The 16,789-nt window shown below is 38.8% G+C and overlaps 1 protein-coding gene and 1 long non-coding RNA gene across 3 annotated transcripts in view; one reads left to right on the top strand and one right to left on the bottom strand.

The window, feature by feature from the left end:
- Positions 1-344: 344 nt before the first annotated feature.
- Positions 345-15,586, bottom strand: LOC112390512 (uncharacterized). 2 transcript variants are annotated; one of them, XR_003001288.1, is made up of 4 exons: positions 15,318-15,586; positions 4,830-7,584; positions 3,733-3,822; positions 345-1,234 (listed from the first exon to the last, which is right to left on the bottom strand). It is a non-coding gene; the product is annotated as an uncharacterized LOC112390512 (long non-coding RNA). The 2 variants fall into 2 exon arrangements; XR_003001287.1 differs by lacking the exon at positions 15,318-15,586 and having other exon boundaries at positions 4,830-10,192.
- Positions 15,587-15,982: 396 nt separating this feature from the next.
- The window catches only part of ARID4A (AT-rich interaction domain 4A), a 59,289-nt gene continuing 58,482 nt past the window's right edge, over positions 15,983-16,789 (top strand). The window contains exon 1 of the mRNA XM_024731452.1: positions 15,983-16,159. The gene's annotated coding sequence lies outside the window, so the exon portion shown is untranslated. The remainder of the gene's footprint in view (positions 16,160-16,789) is intronic.

Here is a 16,789-nt window from a genome sequence, read left to right as displayed (position 1 = left end):
TCTATACTTTTCCAACTTCCAAAGTATGAATGGCACATGAATCTTCTATTTTCATTGTACGGTGAGTACCTGTTCTTAAATTCACATTGGAACAGCTAATAATCCTCTTTAAAAGAACAGACAATGATTCTAAAGAAACTTAAATCTGAGCAGCTAAGCCACCTCAAAAACATGTATCAGATAAATCTAAAACTAAGCTTCTCAGCTATTAGAAAAGAAAAGCAATTGATTTTCATAAAACTATACAAAGGATTAATAAATAATCTAGGTTCAGCTGTAGGGGCACTTCGTAACTGCACCACTGAGGCATGATTAGCCTCTGGGGGGAAAAAATGGCTGGCACATTTTACTTTGACAAGATAACATTTATTTTCAGCAAAGACTGAATACCTTATTACTGTAAACCTCGATACTGGTACCTAGGAAAGAAAATTACAAACGTTTTAAAGAATAAAGTTTTGGTTTAGAGATTACAGATAATATTGGGTTGGCTAAAAAAGTTCATTCGGGTTCTTCCATAACATCTCTTCTATTCCACATTATTGTACAGTATCCAATTTTCATTGCCCATCACAATTTGTTTTTAAAAACGTAATGTTTTCGTTACGTAAGTAGAGAATCGCAGTGCAGAAATATGGTCAAGGTTTCTTTCGCTTAACGTGGAACCCAAACATCAAAGCGATGAACATAACCAAGCTGGTGCAAATGATTTTCAACACCTGATGTGGAGATTTTGAGTATGTCGGCTTATCTCCTGCGTGGTATAACGTTGATTGTTCTGAAATTTACGTCTCGATCTGATTGCTATCAACTTGAACTGGTCTCCCCGACCATGGAGCATCGTCCAGTCAGAAATCTCTACCACAAAACTTTGCAAACCACTTTTGACACGTTCAGTCACGGCACCTTTTCCATACACTGCACGAATGTTTTGCCTTTTCAGTTGTGTTTTAACCTTTCTTGAATAAAGCATAATATGCTGCTGTTTTTTTCCTTCCATCTTCAATATTAAAATGGCTACACAAAAATTCACCAATTTTGATGCTTTTTAAAAAAAGTACCCTGATGTAACAGCTATCGCAATACAATCTAACAAAATTGTTTCGAATGAAGTTAAAGACAACTAAGCGCTACTAAAGCCATCTTATGGAAGAAACCGAATACATTCAGATAAAAAAGCACTTATCTGATAAGACTATCCCTTTGCTTTCATTTCTGTCATTCTCAAAGGAACCTGAAAAATAAATGAGAAAAATAAAGTTGTAGGTCCTCAATATGTTTAACTGATTGAAACATTAAAATACTCTTCAAATTAAGATTTGAAAAGCAAATTAAGATTACAAATTAATATCTCATTAAAAAATCTATCAAAATGCTACTAAGAAATCAGAAGAAATCCACAAATGAAAAAAATGAAGTCCAATGAAGTCCTAATGTAAAACAATTCTAATGCTGTTCCTCACCTTGGAAATGAAATCCAGGCGGAACCTTTTACTTTCCTGCGCTCTACCACATCCATATTGTATTTACTGTGCCTAGGCTATCTCTTAACTGGTCTTTCTGAAGGACTCCCACCACCTACAAAAGCAAGCCTTCTGAAATGATTGACAGATTTCTCCCTCTCAAAGCCCTTTACACGTTTCCCTCTTAATAGTTTTCAAACTATTTTTTTTAAAAGGAACTTCGAAATATGAAATAAGAGTGCAGCCTACTCTTAACCCCAACCAAGTAGAAGCTTTTGTTCCACCATTGACCATGTGTATATATCTATTACAGTGTTTACTATAGTAAAATTTACTATAATTATATAAATGTATTCCTCCCCCACCCTCCCTTGGGAGTTGTTCAAGAAATCACCTTTGTATCTCTACTAGTGAGCACACAGTATGAATCAAATGCTAAAGGTATGTATTTTTAAAACTAAAATAACTCATACTAGTTAACTACAGGGCGAGATATTCAATATATTTAAAAACACTGGTTCACTACTGTATTGATCAGAGGCTTCTAAATTAAGACAAACGTGGTTTAAAACGATTTGAACAGATCTGGAAAACCTAAGCTCAGGAAACATAAACTTTGGGGGAATCAATTCTTTCATACCATCATGATAATGGGATTTTTCTTGTTAAAAAAAGTTGGGGGCTTCTTCTCTGTCACCATTGTAACCACAATTTCAGAATAAGAAAACCAGCATCATAATTAAAACCAGGATAGTGGTTTATAAGCTAACGTAGGTTTCATACTGGCTTTGTCACTTAATAATTGTGTCACCTTGGGCAAGTTACTTATTCCCTCGTCTATAAAATGAGGATTATGTACCACTTTTAAAATGACATCAAAAACAGGAATACTTAGATATAAATTTAAATTTGTACAAGATTTTGTGTTGAAAATTATAAAATGTTGGTGAGAAAGTGAACTATATAAACAAACTGATCAGAAGACTCAGTATTGTCAGTTCTCCTTAAACTGATTTATAGATTCAATGTAAAACCCAATCAAATTTGCAAGAGGGTTTTTTTTTTGGGGGGGGAGGGGTGTGTTTGTGGAAAGAAATCAAAAAGCTATTTCTAAAATTTTTTGGGAAAAGGAATTAGAATAGCCAAAACAATTCAAAAGAGAAAAAAAGTTACAAGGCCTATGGCATCTGATTTCAAGACTTACTATAAAATTAATGTAATATTAATGGAAAAGAATAGAGTCTAGAAATAGAAATATATGGTTAATTGACAAAGGTGCAAAGGCAAATCAATGCACAAAGATAGTGTTTTTCCACAAATGGTGCTTGAACAACTGGACACCAAACACCAAACCATACCTTGTACCATATACAAAAATGAACTCAAAGTGATAAGTCAAAATGTACCTCAGGGCTTCCCTGGTGGCACAGTGGTTGAGAGTCTGCCTGCCGATGCAGGGGACACGGGTTCGTGCCCTGGTCCAGAAAGATCCCACATGCCATGGAACGGCTGGGCCCGTGAGCCATGGCCGCTGAGCCTGCGCGCCCGGAGCCTGTGCTCCGCAACGGGAGAGGCCACAGCAGTGAGACGCCTGCGTACCGCCAAAAAAAAAAACAAAAGAAAAATGTACCTCAAAGTCTAAAACTTCTGGATGAAAACAGAAAACCTCTGTGACCCTGGTTTAAAAAAGAGCATGATACATAAATGAAAAAAACTGACAGTGAATTTCACCAAAATTAAAAGCTTCTGCTCTCCTTTAAGAGAATGAAAAAAAACTCTAGACAAAATATTTGCAAATCACATATTTGACAAAGGATATTTGTCCAGAATGTATAAAGAACTCTCAAAATTCAACAACCCAATATTTAAAATGGGCAAAAGACTCAGATAATTCATATTACAAATAAAACTAATGTTCCTTCTTTAACCATCCTAACCCTGCAAGAGGTAATCACCAGATTATGTATATCCTTCCAGCCAATAAATATTAATTCTTTCAAAGAGTAAATGCTAGTGTAATTATAAAGATGTTGAAGAGCAAGGGTACTCACACACCTTGAGTCTGTGTTTGAAGTGTATGATTTGGAATTTGATTTTTACTATGTGGAACCATGAAGTGGAATTTTAGGAAAAAGTCATTTAAATAAGTTGAACTATATGATCCAGATGGGATTTATTATTAAAACTTTTAAATTTTTTTAGGAAAAGCCAATAGGCTTCAAGACTGATATAATATGGTAGAATCTGACATATAAAGATGATAACCTACCTTTCGTAGACCGATTGGTTTAAGAGTCAGCAGCAACCAAGTGATAGTAAAGATTCAATGCAAAAATTTAGATGTCTACAATGGATCATACTGCCAGGAAAGATTAAAAAAAAAAGTTAAATAATATGCCATTCTTTCCCCAGTGGGAAAAACAGACACATTTAAAAATCACTAGGAAAGTATATTAGAAATACATGGGGACTTCCCTGGTGGCACAGTGGTTAAGAATCTGCCTTTCAATGCAGGGGATGTGGGTTTGATCCCTGGTCAGGGAACTAGATCCCACATGCATGCTGCAACTGAGAGTTCACATGCCACAACTAAGGGGCCTGCTGGCCGCAACTAAGACCTGGCACAACCGAAATAATAAAAATTAAAAAAAAACTATATTTCATATCCATTAAAAAAAAAGAAATACATGTTCATGTATTATTAAGTATACATAGCCTGTATGTATATACTGACCACAAATGTGTACTCTGAGAAGGGGGGAGCAGGGGAGGAGATAAATCCTGACAAGGAATTTTGGACAGTTCCCTGGATATCTGGTGCATTAGCTCTCCAATTCAGTGAACTGGATGAAAAACTAAGGATGACAATAATAGGAAAAAATCTGAGATGTCAATAATTGAAACAAAGTAAAAAAACTAATCCATGTAAGAATATGAAGAACAGAATTTAGATGGGCGTGCACGTAAGTTGATAACTGTTTCTCCATCTTGTTCAGAGACCACCCGCATAAGAATTCTCCATGGATTTGAATTCACCAGATCTGAAGCGAGGCCCAGGAATCTGTATTTTGAACAAACAACTGATGTAATGCTTATGAATACACTAAAATTTGAGAATCACTGATTTGGACACAGCTTATTAAAATGAGAATACAGCAACAGAATGGTTATTAAAGGGTTTCAAGAAAAGAGGTTTCTGATATATAGCAAAACGGAGGATGAAGCTGTAGGGCATGATGGGTACTTGGGAAAACTTTTTTCCATTGGATTTTTAAAGAAATACATGTCTCAGAAACAGAAGCACATAACTAGATGATAAAAAGAGAAGTATCTGATAGAAACTTTATAATAGATGGTTTCTAATACCTTATGATTCAGCATCAGTTCTCTCACCATTTCCAACATGAGAGTGGACAAAGAGCCAGGGAGCTGATAAAGAAGAAAATGCATATGAATTCAAAGATTAAAAAGCATCTTTTATATTTTACTGACAGGTCAAGAGAGAGAAAAATAGCTCCGACTTAAGACAGGCCAGGTCAATATGGCCAAAGAAAATTTTATATTAAGGGCTCAGTTCTGCCACTGCAAAAGAACCTTAACACAAGATTCCCTTACCAGCAGTATCAAGGGATTCAGGTTTACACTGAAAGTATCTTCTACTGACATGTTCTACTAACACCTAATTCGAAGTTCATTTCATAGGATAAAAATAAGAGACAGATAATTCATTTTTTAGATAAATGTTGTATTTACTCACTATTTTACTAACAAAAGAGTAACATCATTTTACTGCAAACTTTCCCCCAAAGATATTCAATATTCACAAGGCAGCCCATTTCTACTCTAATCACCATTTGACCTTTCACCTGTCCCTACTGAAAATGGAGTAAATGTGGCTGAATGCAGTTCTTACGTATTTCTAGAGGAAAGGTCTACTAGAAGTGAACACAGAAAACAACACTTCCTTCAGAGGCAATACAATGATTCATTCACAAACTGAAACACGTTTGACAGGGAAAGTCTAAAAGGCAAGCTACCAATGTTGGCAAGTCATACATTAGTAATTATTTCTGACAACTATGTTTTTCCTTCCTTGTCGGCAACCCTGGCTTTCATGATATGAAGCCAAATGAAACTTTCTGACAGATGACTTCATGTGAAGACATGACGTGCCACCCCCATCCCTCAATCTAGATATTTGGACAGCTTCCAAAAAGTATTTCAGAAGAGATGCTTTAAACATGAAACTCAAGCTTGTCTACTCTAAATCCATTCTTTTCCCTACATGGAAATCTGACAAAACAGGAAGTACTTGGCAGGATGGAGAAGCAAGTCTTGCGGCTTAAGTATTTACTGGTAACAGACTAAGTTCTTCGTGACTGTGTAATAAAATGCAGAACTACAAATTTGAGAAGAAAACAGCAAAAACTTGCCTTGGTTACCAAGCTTCCCTTGGCAATTTAAAGGCCTTAAAAAGACAGTATATCACATGATACACAGAGGAATAAGAAACAGGAAGATGGCTTTTTTTTTTTGTTATGGTACTTCATGTGAGAATCCCTCTCCCTACCCTGTCAGACCAAGATCTAAGCCACCAAAATTATACAAACACTGAAAGGAGTTTTGTGACTGTATATAAAAACTAAGAAACACAAAGATTCAAAACAAAACAAAACAAAACAAAGATTTCTGGTTTCGTTTGAGAGAACCTACTTGGGGAAAATCTTTGGTCTACGCTTGCCGAAGGATTTGAGTATAAATACAGTATCCTAACTACAAATAAATACAAATATAAATATACACCCTTAAATGGGCTGTTAGGATTAGCAGAGTCAATAACACACTAGCAAACATACTAAGGAAAAAAGAATCCCTCCCCCATGACTCCTTCCAGCTGCCACCCCCAGCCCCAATTGAACTGTTGTTGAAACAACTAGAAGCATTTTCAGGTAACAGTTTGTATCTTCGCTTTTAAGCTATCACACTTAAGGGTACAGCAGTATATCAAAGTGCCCAGGGAATGTTAAAAACTACCAAACAAATGTAAAGCACTGTTATCTAGTCCATTTTCCTACCCCTCAAAAGCAGGTTCAGACCCACAGTAAGTCATAAAATCAATTCGTGGGTCACAACAGATTTTTTTAAAAAAGTGAACTACAGGACAAAATACTGGAGGGCACTGTACTTTCATCTGTGGTGTGTATGAGCAATACACACATACACAGAATAGAAACTTCACTATAAAGAAATTAATCCACGGCCTTCCTTAGCTATTATTTCAAATATCTGTTTTACTAGAACACTTGTTATATAAAACAGTGAGGTAGGTAAGGACGTTAAAGCTTCTGTCAATTTGATAACAGCAGCAACTTCCTTAAGTGCTAAAATTATCAAGTCAGTGTCTGATACTTCTCATTTTCAGAAGTATCATTTAACCTTTCAGGGATACATAAATATTAGAAATGTGCTTAGGAATTCTTATTAGAAAAATATGGTGCTGGATTAGAACCGTTAAGTATTAAGAGCTGTAAATACCTAGCCCCATGTCCCTTATACTTTAAAAGCAAACACTCATGTAGAGTAATGTATCCCAACCAATGAGAACAGGCTTATGATCAGAACACAGAACACCTGGTCTTCAAATCCAGTGTTTCTACGGTAGGATACTTACTCAAATCAACATCCCATTGAACTATTGTAAAAATTCTGAGAATTTTCAAGCTAAGAGTACATAATGCTGCTTTAGCTCTAAAAATGCCTACTATGGGCCTGATTTTTTAACTTATCTCCCCACTTCCCAACATTTCCATTTCTTCTAAATCTAGAGGCACAGACCCCGTCAATCCTACAGTAACTAAAGATCAAGTAAGTGTCCTTATGAAATGTCTCACCCAGTTCCTATTTTCAGCCTACTCCTATTTTCATGCCTAGAGGCATTACGGTATTGTGAAAAGAAAAATGTACGTACAGAGTGAGATTATGGGTTCAATAACCAATCGAGCCACGTGGTTTGTAGATTCTGTTATTGGCAGATGTACCCTTAGTACTGGCCCAACTTTTCACAAATTTGAACCACTGAGGATGAGAAGATTGGTGGGCGCGCAGATCCGTGAAAAATCAGCTGTCAGAAGAAAAATCCCTCTGGTGGTTAATTAGACATACTAGCCTTTATAAAACAATAGGAAATCATTCTAATGAAAATTCCTGACCTGTGGATAGTCCCCAGAGTGATCTACCTCCACTACACATTCTGGAATCTGACCCAATTCCTAAACCTCAAGCGATCTCATTTTAAGCAACTCATCAGGCAAGATGTTCCTCTTGTACAAAAACTGACAAAGCACATTTTCACTGGCATGCATTTGTCCATTAAATGTCACCTTTTAGCTTGCTATACCTTTTATAAACTGTCACTCCACAAATGAGTGCGTACTAAGTGCCAAGACCTGTGATAGGTTCTAAACCTACAAAAGTGAATAAGGTGCAGTTCTCTGTCTGTAAGATGTCATAACTTAGTGAAGGACATATTAGTGGACAAAAAGCTAAAATGCAATACAGAAAGTGGTAGAAATCACATAAAAGGAAATACATGAAATTCATACGGACAGATTACCTATAGTTGCAGAGGTATCAAGGAAAGCATCACTTAAAAAGCAGCTTTTGAATATGTGGCAATAGGGCAACGATCCAGATGGTGGGAAAAATATGAATAAAAACAAAGAACTGGGAAAATACAGAGCTTGTGCGGTGGAGCCATGATAGTTTTAGTGTGACTGCAGCAAGTAATACCTGAAGAGAAGAAGTATGAAATAAGTTTGGAGAGAGGTCAATATGACCTTCAGGAAGGGAGAGGCAAAGAGTCTAGGTGCTTTATTTCTGTATATAAATATAACATTTCTTTAAAACTCTTGAATGACAGACATTATGAAACAGCACGATGCATACTAACACCACCACATAATATCTGGAATCATTCTAAGCACTTTACATATATTAATTCATTTAATACTAATCCTAACCAGGTCAGTTCTATTACTATCCCTATTTTACAGATGAGGCAGAGATTAAATTGGCCCTAAACCACCCATCCCCACAAAAAGCCTGGCCACACCCACACATTCTAAAGCTTAAGTATCTTCTTTGCTATCCCTGAATAATTCCCTGGATATTCACTAAACTGTAGTCATCATTTCATGATGTTAAGTCAAATCACTACGCTGTACACAAACTTATACACTACTATATGTTAATACCTCAATAAAACTGGAAGAAAAAAAGAATGAAAAACTAACCTTTCTTTAACTTAGTTCAGGAATCATCTGGTTTTCCTGCATTTATTTTACTTAATAATCCACTTTAACTTTTCAAGTTAAAACCAGAAATAAGAAAGCCCTAATAAAAGCCCCAAAAAGTCTAATGGAAGAATGGAATTAAAAGTCAGAATACAGGGAATTCCCTGGCAGTCCAGTGGTTAGTACTCCACGCTTTCACTGCCAAGGGCCTGGGTTCGATCCCTGGTCGGGGAACTAAGATCCCACGTGCCATGCCGCGCAGCCACAAAAGTTGGAATACAGAAAACAGTATACAGTCCAGCATATGCCTTAACCCAATCAGGGACCTTATAGGCATTTTCACAAAAGAACAGATGCTTACCGGACATTTCAAGCTCTAACTAGCATGTTTAAAACTGATTTCACTTTCCTTACCAACCAGTAGCCTTTCCTGACTTTCCAAATTGATTAATGGCACAATCTACTTCCCATTTCTTAAAATCTTGAGTTTTCTTTCTTCTTTACCTCTATAATCAATTAGAAATCAAATGCTATCAACTCTTTTTTTCTCACAGTCTCTTGCTCACCTATCCTTCCTTACCCTCCCTCCAGGCCCTACTCACTCTAGTTTCACCTCATGCTGACACCACTGCAAGAGTATCTTAATTGTCTCCCCACCTCCAATTCCTGTGTCATTTCTTCAGTCATATTGGACACTATTTCCAAGTAATCATTCAGGAATACATTTTGTCTATTCAAAAACCCTCAACACAAATAACGAAAATCAAAAGGGAAGTCTTTATGGAAAAATATCTGTAGCAAATTACTACTAAATATTATATAATAAGCTCAAAAAATTAAGGAATATCAAAACTGTAATATATAAATGGACAAAAGTCTTGAATAGACAACTTGTCTACTACTAAGAATCAGTAACTGAAATTATGGAAAGAGGTCCCACTTCACAAGTTAACAAAAATATTACAGAGAAAAAGAGAGCTCAACATATTTTGTACCTAGTAACTTAGCAAAAGTTATAATTACAGGCTACGCAATGTTGGTAACTAAACTCACAGGGAAGGTAGTGTAAATTATAACTCTTTTGGAAAACAACATGGCAACATTTCAGAGTCATAAAAATGTTCATACAATGACCTTTTAAATCAATCCTAAAATAACCGTGCAAAAAAACAGAAAATACTGTATGTACATAGATGATAATTACAGCACAATATTTAAGAACTAGAAAGAAACCTAAATGGTCCAGCAATAGGAAAATAAAGTCAGAGATAACAGAGTTTGATGGAATATTTTCTGACATTAAAATTACCGTGGAGGACTTCCCTGGTGGCACAGTGGTTAAGAATCCACCTGCTGATGCAGGGGACATGGGTTCAAGCTCTGGGCTGGGAAGATCCCACATGCCGTGGAGCAACTAAGCCTGTGCGCCACAACTGCGGAGCCTGCGCTCTAGAGCCCGCGAGCCACAACTACTGAAGCCCACGTGCCTAGAGCCCATGCTCCGCAACAAGAAAAGCCACTGCAATGAGAAGCCCGTGCACCACAACACAGAGTAGCCCCCGCTCGCCGCAACTAGAGAGCCCGCGTACAGCAATGAAGACCGAATGCAGCCTAAAATAAATAAATTAAAAAAAAAAATTACTGTGGAGACCATGCAGTCACATTGAATGCCTATTACAACGTTAAGTAACAAAGAAAAATAAAAATTTCTCTGAGACTAAAGAAAGAATATGCATACAGACAAGGAAAAAGAAAATTTTAAAAATCCAATGGTAGGGTGGGATTAATTTGTGTTTGTTTAATTCCATTTTGATTTGTAAAATTTGAAAACAAAACAAAAAATAACCTTCATTTTCTGCTCATATCCCAGCTTTCAAGGCCCTCTGGAAGTTCCCAAACCTATAAAAGACACGCACTCTACATAATTCTGATGTGCAGCTAATTCTAGAAACCTTGACAAGCTGGCTTCACACAGCTTTCCCAATGTAATCTTTAATCAGTCATCTTCTCCAAACTGGTTTACTTACTGTCCCAAACATAGCTTTTCTTATATATTGGGTTGGCCAAGAAGTTCCTTCAGTTTTAAGTAACTATAGAAGACACATTTTTCATTTTCACCAAGAATTTTATTGAATAATGTATTCACTAACCGAACAAACTTTTTGGCCAACCCAAATAACTGCATCCTTGCTCACAAGCTACATCCACTTAGAATGACTTCCTTTCTTCTAATTTTACATATTACATATCATTAACTTTGAAAAGTCTTTAATGATGGCTAAATAAATTTCTTTCTGTTCTGTATTATAAAACAATTTGTTTTTTAAAACAATTAGATCCAATTGTACACTGAACTTTGACAAATCTATTTTTCTCGTGTGCCATGATTTACATCTTTAAAAAGTTAAACCAATCTAAACTGATGGAATCTTTTGAAATAACTATATTAACACCCACATGTTTAATTATGGTTTTCTTTTTTTTTGACAGTAAGCTTCTGAGGACAGATCCTAGTAGGAATGCCACTAGGTAATCTACCAAATCCTAAAATAATGCTCTTGTTTGCATTATATATGAAGGAAAACCAGTTATCTATGACTCCATGTGGCCATAAAATAAGCAGTGACATCTACTAGGGCAAAAGACCATACAGAGATTACAAAGGTTGCTTTGGTTGCAAATAAGCAAATTTAGTAACTTTCCAAAAAATAACAAAACCATTAGGAAAGCAGCTACATTCAACACAACAATCTGTTCTGCTTTTCAACATACACAGACAGTTACAGAAATAACTGTACAGTGGAACAAATTCTATCATTTTTAAAAAGAGATATACATGTAAAGGCAACATGGCCAATCTCGATTACTAGAGAATAGTTAAGTAAAACTGCATACCAGAAATACAATTTCAACAGAGAGCAGATCCAAGTCATTTAAAAACTCGAACACTTTCCTTCATTATTCCACAAAGCGAGGCTTCCTCTAGAAGACAAAGACTTTTTAAAGTTTTCAGTATGTTATATAGCCCACACACTCAGAACAGACTGTTTTGCTTCACTTCTAAACACTTTTCCTGATGAGATCTTTATGTCAAGTATTTTACCATGGGTTAAAGAAAAAAAAAAATCATGAAAATGTTCACAGTGTTCTGTGATTAAAAATCCAGAAATGGGAACCATATGAATGGGTAAAAAAAAATTCATAGGGATGTTCTAATTTTGAGATTTCAGTCTAAGATACCATGACAGGAAGCTAATTTCATGCCCTCATTTGAATTCTTGACCAAATAAATAAAACATTCTGCTTTCAAAATAGCATTTTTTCATAAAAACGTTATTAAAAATTTGACCATTTTGATTTTGTAGAAACATTATTCTACTAGTTTGGGCTCGTTAAAATAGGTTACAAAAATCAATTTTATCAAAATTAATTTTCATTCATTTATTCCTAAGAGATGATTTGAGTGTTCAATTAATATTCATCTATAGTTGCCTTCCGCTAAGGTATCATAAAATCTTAAAAAAAAAAAAAAGGAATTGAGGAATAAAAGTCAAGAATAACTATTCTCAATGAGTTCTCTAAACCTACATTATTATTAGCAATTAGAAATCAAGTCAGTTCTGGGACTTCCCTGGTGGCGCAGTTGTTGAAGAGTCTGCCTGCCAAGGCAGGGGACACGGGTTCAATCCCTGGTCTGGGGGGATCCCACATGCTGTGGAGCAACTGAGCCCGTGTTCCACAACTACTGAGCCTGTGCTCTGGAGCCCTCGTGCTACCACTACTGAAGCCCTTGAGCCTAGAGCCCACGCTCCGCAACAAGAGAAGCCCGCGCACTGCAGTGAAGAGTCGCCCCTGCTCGCCGCAACTAGAGAAAGCCTGCGTGCAGCAACGAAGACCCAATGCAGCCAAAAAAAAAAAAAAAGTTAAGACAGCACTTGTGGAATATCATGAATTTTCAGAAGAGAACTGCTGTTAAAGAAAACATAAGTTAGCTTACTTCACATATTTTGTATATGAAAGTACATAACGATTCATAAGAAACAGTGACAGAGCACATACCATGTATCAGGTAAGGAAACCTAAGAGTGATTAAAACAGCAATTGCTACCCTCTGGGAGTAAAGTCTCAAACTGGGGAAGAGCCAAACAAATGCAGAGTAAATGTGATGAGAGAGACATGTAAAGGGTCCTATGACAGTACAAAAGCACCTTGAAAATGCACAGAAAGATGGAAAACTTTAAGCCAGGCTACAAGGAAACAACAGTTAAACTCAACTAACTCTACCATAAAAAACAACTTGTTTTTAGTATCCTCTAAGTGTCACTTCTGCATAGCAAAATGTTTCACTGTACAAACACCTAACTATTCTAGAGCAAAAAATAAATTAATTTTAAGAAATTACTCTTAAGGTCCAAAAAATTCTCAAGTTTATTTTACTATATGTGTGACTTGAAAGACTGATAATTTTACCTGAATAAACAGAGACCCAGGAGAAAAAGCTCAAAAATAAAGCTAAATTAAAATTTTAAAATGGAGATTGGGGGGGAGGAGAGTAATAAAAGGAAGAAGGATAACAAAAAAAGTAAGAGCAAAAGCTTTCTGATGAAGCATCGTATAATCTCTTTGGCCTTGTATTTCCACTTACAGAAATTTATTCTAGAGAAATAATCAGGCATGTGAGGGAATATCAAGATGCCTAGAAATTTTAGGCATAGATGTCAGTTCTCAGAGAAAATCTTTCGTAAAACATGCACAAGGATATTCAGACATATTACTGCCATTATAAAAATTAAGAGATCTGGTACATAAAATACAGTACATCTATCCTACAGGACACTATGCAGCCATGAAAAACGTGCAGCATGTTCCCAATATTTTCCAAAAAGGAAAAAAACCTGAGTGACAAAATGAGCATGACTAGAATGATCTCTATTTTGTAAAACAAAACCAGCAAAAGAGAAACCCCTCTGAATAACATAGGTACAGTACAAACTGCAATCACCTTTTGGTGGCGGTGATACAAGAGATTTTGTTTTCTTCTTTTGGCTTTTTGGTAATTTCCAAATGCCCACTGACATACATTATTTGGATCAGATAATAACCGTTTTAAGTCGGGTAGTGGAATTATAGGTGATTACCCACCCACTCCGACCCAGGAAGTTAAGTAGTATTTACATGTCCTATAATTTCCTTAAGAAAAAAAATTGCTTAACTTCTAAACTCTTACTGAAATATCTTTTCTACATGCCAAATTTCTAAATATTGAGTAAAAAATCATGAAAATGTCCAATTATTCCTTGATAAAAATATTAAGTACTTAAAAATCTAGAAATGGGACTAGCATGAATGGGTAAACAAATTCGTAAGTATGTCCTAATTTTGAGACTTCATTCTAAAGTATCATATCAGGAAGCTAATCACAGACTCATCTGAACCCTTGACCAAACAAAGACTTTTCAACTACCATTCTTCCATCTTGCTATTTATGGCTCTACTTACTGGTCTCCCTAATTCTAAAGATTTTTACAGACATTAGAACTCACCTCAGTAATACTTCCGGATGTTTGTCACTTACCTGTCCTTTTCTTCAGACCAACTGACAAAAAAACCCCAACAAATCATTAAATCACTCGATCATTTTCTTGTCTGGAGCCCCACCAATACAGCAATAGGATTCAAAACAGAAGTATTATGAGGATAATTTTAAGCAGCTATTCAGATCAGTGTGACTAGGTCACTCAGCAGAAATACTAACATGCATTTCATTTTCTTAACAATTCTGAAAAAAATCACTGTTACGAATGAAAAATCGATGCAGCCTTAGTTAACATGTCCTCTTAACGAGTAAGTTTAGTCAACGTGGATTACCGTCGATATTTTACATTTTTAAAATTATTTCATTCTTTAAAACAACTTGCCAATCAATACTCTATTTCCACCATTTCAAATGTGGTTTTGTTTTCTTTAACAGAACACAAGATCGTGCTAATGGAACTAGATCAATGGCTACCCTGAACAAAATCCTATCGGGGAGGTCCTTGTATTTTTATCTAAGGTGTTTTCCGTCCCTGCAAAACCACTGCTCGCTCCTTTCAAAAAGCAGCCTAAGCCTCGTGCAGCGTGGCACAGCTACTTGTCTAAGGCTAGAGTGGCAGCGTCTGTGCTAGCTAGGGAATTCCTCAGCACCCCAAGCCCAGCGTTTCCTTCATTTTCCTCACTGCTTAAACGCGTAACCAGCACGCGGAAACCCCTCCCCACGCAGGACCGGTTTGCCTCAGAACCCTGCCCTCCCTGTCTTAATTAAGGAGGAGCACACAGCCGGTGGCCTTGGTCGCAGAACGTGACAAGCTGCCGAAATCCACTTCTAAAGGGAGGAAGCACTGCTCTGAGAGGAGCGGCATCCCGAACCTCTCTCACACTCCCGAGAGGAGTCCAAAGGATCAGCCCGGAGAAAAGAGACGTGCACGTCCCCTCCGCCTCTTTCTCTAGGGTCGCGAGAGAAGAAGCCTCGCCCCCTCTCAGCCCGCCCCCAGCTTCCCACCCAGCCGCAGGGAGAACTTACTCTGCTATGGCTGCCGAGCGGCCCCCTCACTTCCGGTGCCGGTGCCGCTAGAGCTGCGCCATCCCCCAGTCCACCGGACAACTACCGCTTCCAACTGACCTTTCTGACAGATCGCTACTCTTCCGATCTTCACTGGGTGCTGTCCTGGAGGGAACGGTGGATGGTTGCCGCAGTTAAATGAATCCACGGGATAAAGATTCCGCTCTCGTCTCGCCAGAAACATAAAATGCGGTAGACCTGCAGCCACCGCTGCCCAGACAAAATGGCGCCGAGAAACTGGTTCAGCGCAGGCGCTTTGGAAAGACCCTGCCCCGCCCCCGTGCAAGTCCTGGCCACAGCTCCGGGTTCGGTTTCCATGGGACACCCCACCGCCAATCCTCGTGCCGAACTGCTCTTCCTGACCCCTCAATTGACCAATCAGTGCTCAGTTAAGTACATCCGGAGTCGTCTTTACCAATCATTTTTCAGGACTTGCTTACTCAATATCTGATTCTCCAGTAACGTTAGTCTTCGGAGGCAGCCAATCATAAGTGGCAGATGTCCTACCTGCTGTTTTTCGCACCAATCCGTGAAGTTTCAGAGCTACATCCAATGAGGACGGCAGGTAGCGAGCTCCAATCCGAAACTCTTCGGCGTCATGAGCAGCCAATAGGAGTTCGTGTAGAAGCGAGTCTGCTCAACAGCTTGTTATTTGGTGGATTGTGGCAGTAAATTAGGCGAGTGGGGAACCGGGCGCAGGAACTGCCGCCGCGGCCGGGAGTGGTGCTGCCCGGACTGGGGCCCACGGGGGTCAGTGGGGCGGAGGACTCGGGGGCTGACAACGCGCACTTCACCCTCAGTTGGTAGGTGGGGAGAAGAGAAGCGGGGGATACTGAATGGAAGAAGCGGCACTAGCAGCTGGTGCTGCTGCCTGGGGTCCCGGTGCAGTTGGAAGCTTTGGAGGTGGGGAGGGGGGATGCTTGGCAAGCGGGGCGGCGAGCGCAGGGGAAGGGGCAAGTCGTGGAGCAGCGGCAGAAACTGCGGGAACAGCCGCCGCAGCTGCCTCCTCGGCCGCTTCCCCGGGTTCCCCGGGAAAATGGCTGTGGGCTGGCCGCGCCGCTAAGTTTCCTTCCGCGAGGCGAGGAGCGGGCTGCTTGGGGCAGCCGGCCCCTAACTCCCCAGCGCGTCCTCCCCCGTGGAGTCCGTGGTTGGACCCGAGGGTCTGGGGGCTGATACTGCTCTGGGCTGTACAAAAAGTTGAGGCGGGCGCGGGGAGGAGGCGGCGGCTGCCGCTGTGCGGCTCCCCTCCCCTCCCACACCCTGTCCGGGCCACCTCCCCTCCTTCTCTCCGCCCCCCCAGCCTTCTTCCCCTCGCGGGTCTTCCCTTTCTCGCGCGCCTCGGGGCTGAAGGCCACGGCCCCTGCCCCTTCGGGTGAAGAAGTGCTTCTCCTTTCTGATATGGTGCAGAGGAAAGGAAGGAGAGCAATGGCGCC

The sequence above is a fragment of the Neophocaena asiaeorientalis genome, unplaced genomic scaffold (assembly GCF_003031525.2).
Source record: "Neophocaena asiaeorientalis asiaeorientalis breed wild unplaced genomic scaffold, Neophocaena_asiaeorientalis_V1.1 scaffold603, whole genome shotgun sequence".
In the NCBI taxonomy this organism is placed as follows: domain Eukaryota; kingdom Metazoa; phylum Chordata; class Mammalia; order Artiodactyla; family Phocoenidae; genus Neophocaena; species Neophocaena asiaeorientalis.
The sequence above is the reverse complement of the archived record's forward strand: the minus strand, read 5'-3'. Positions and strand labels throughout refer to the sequence as shown.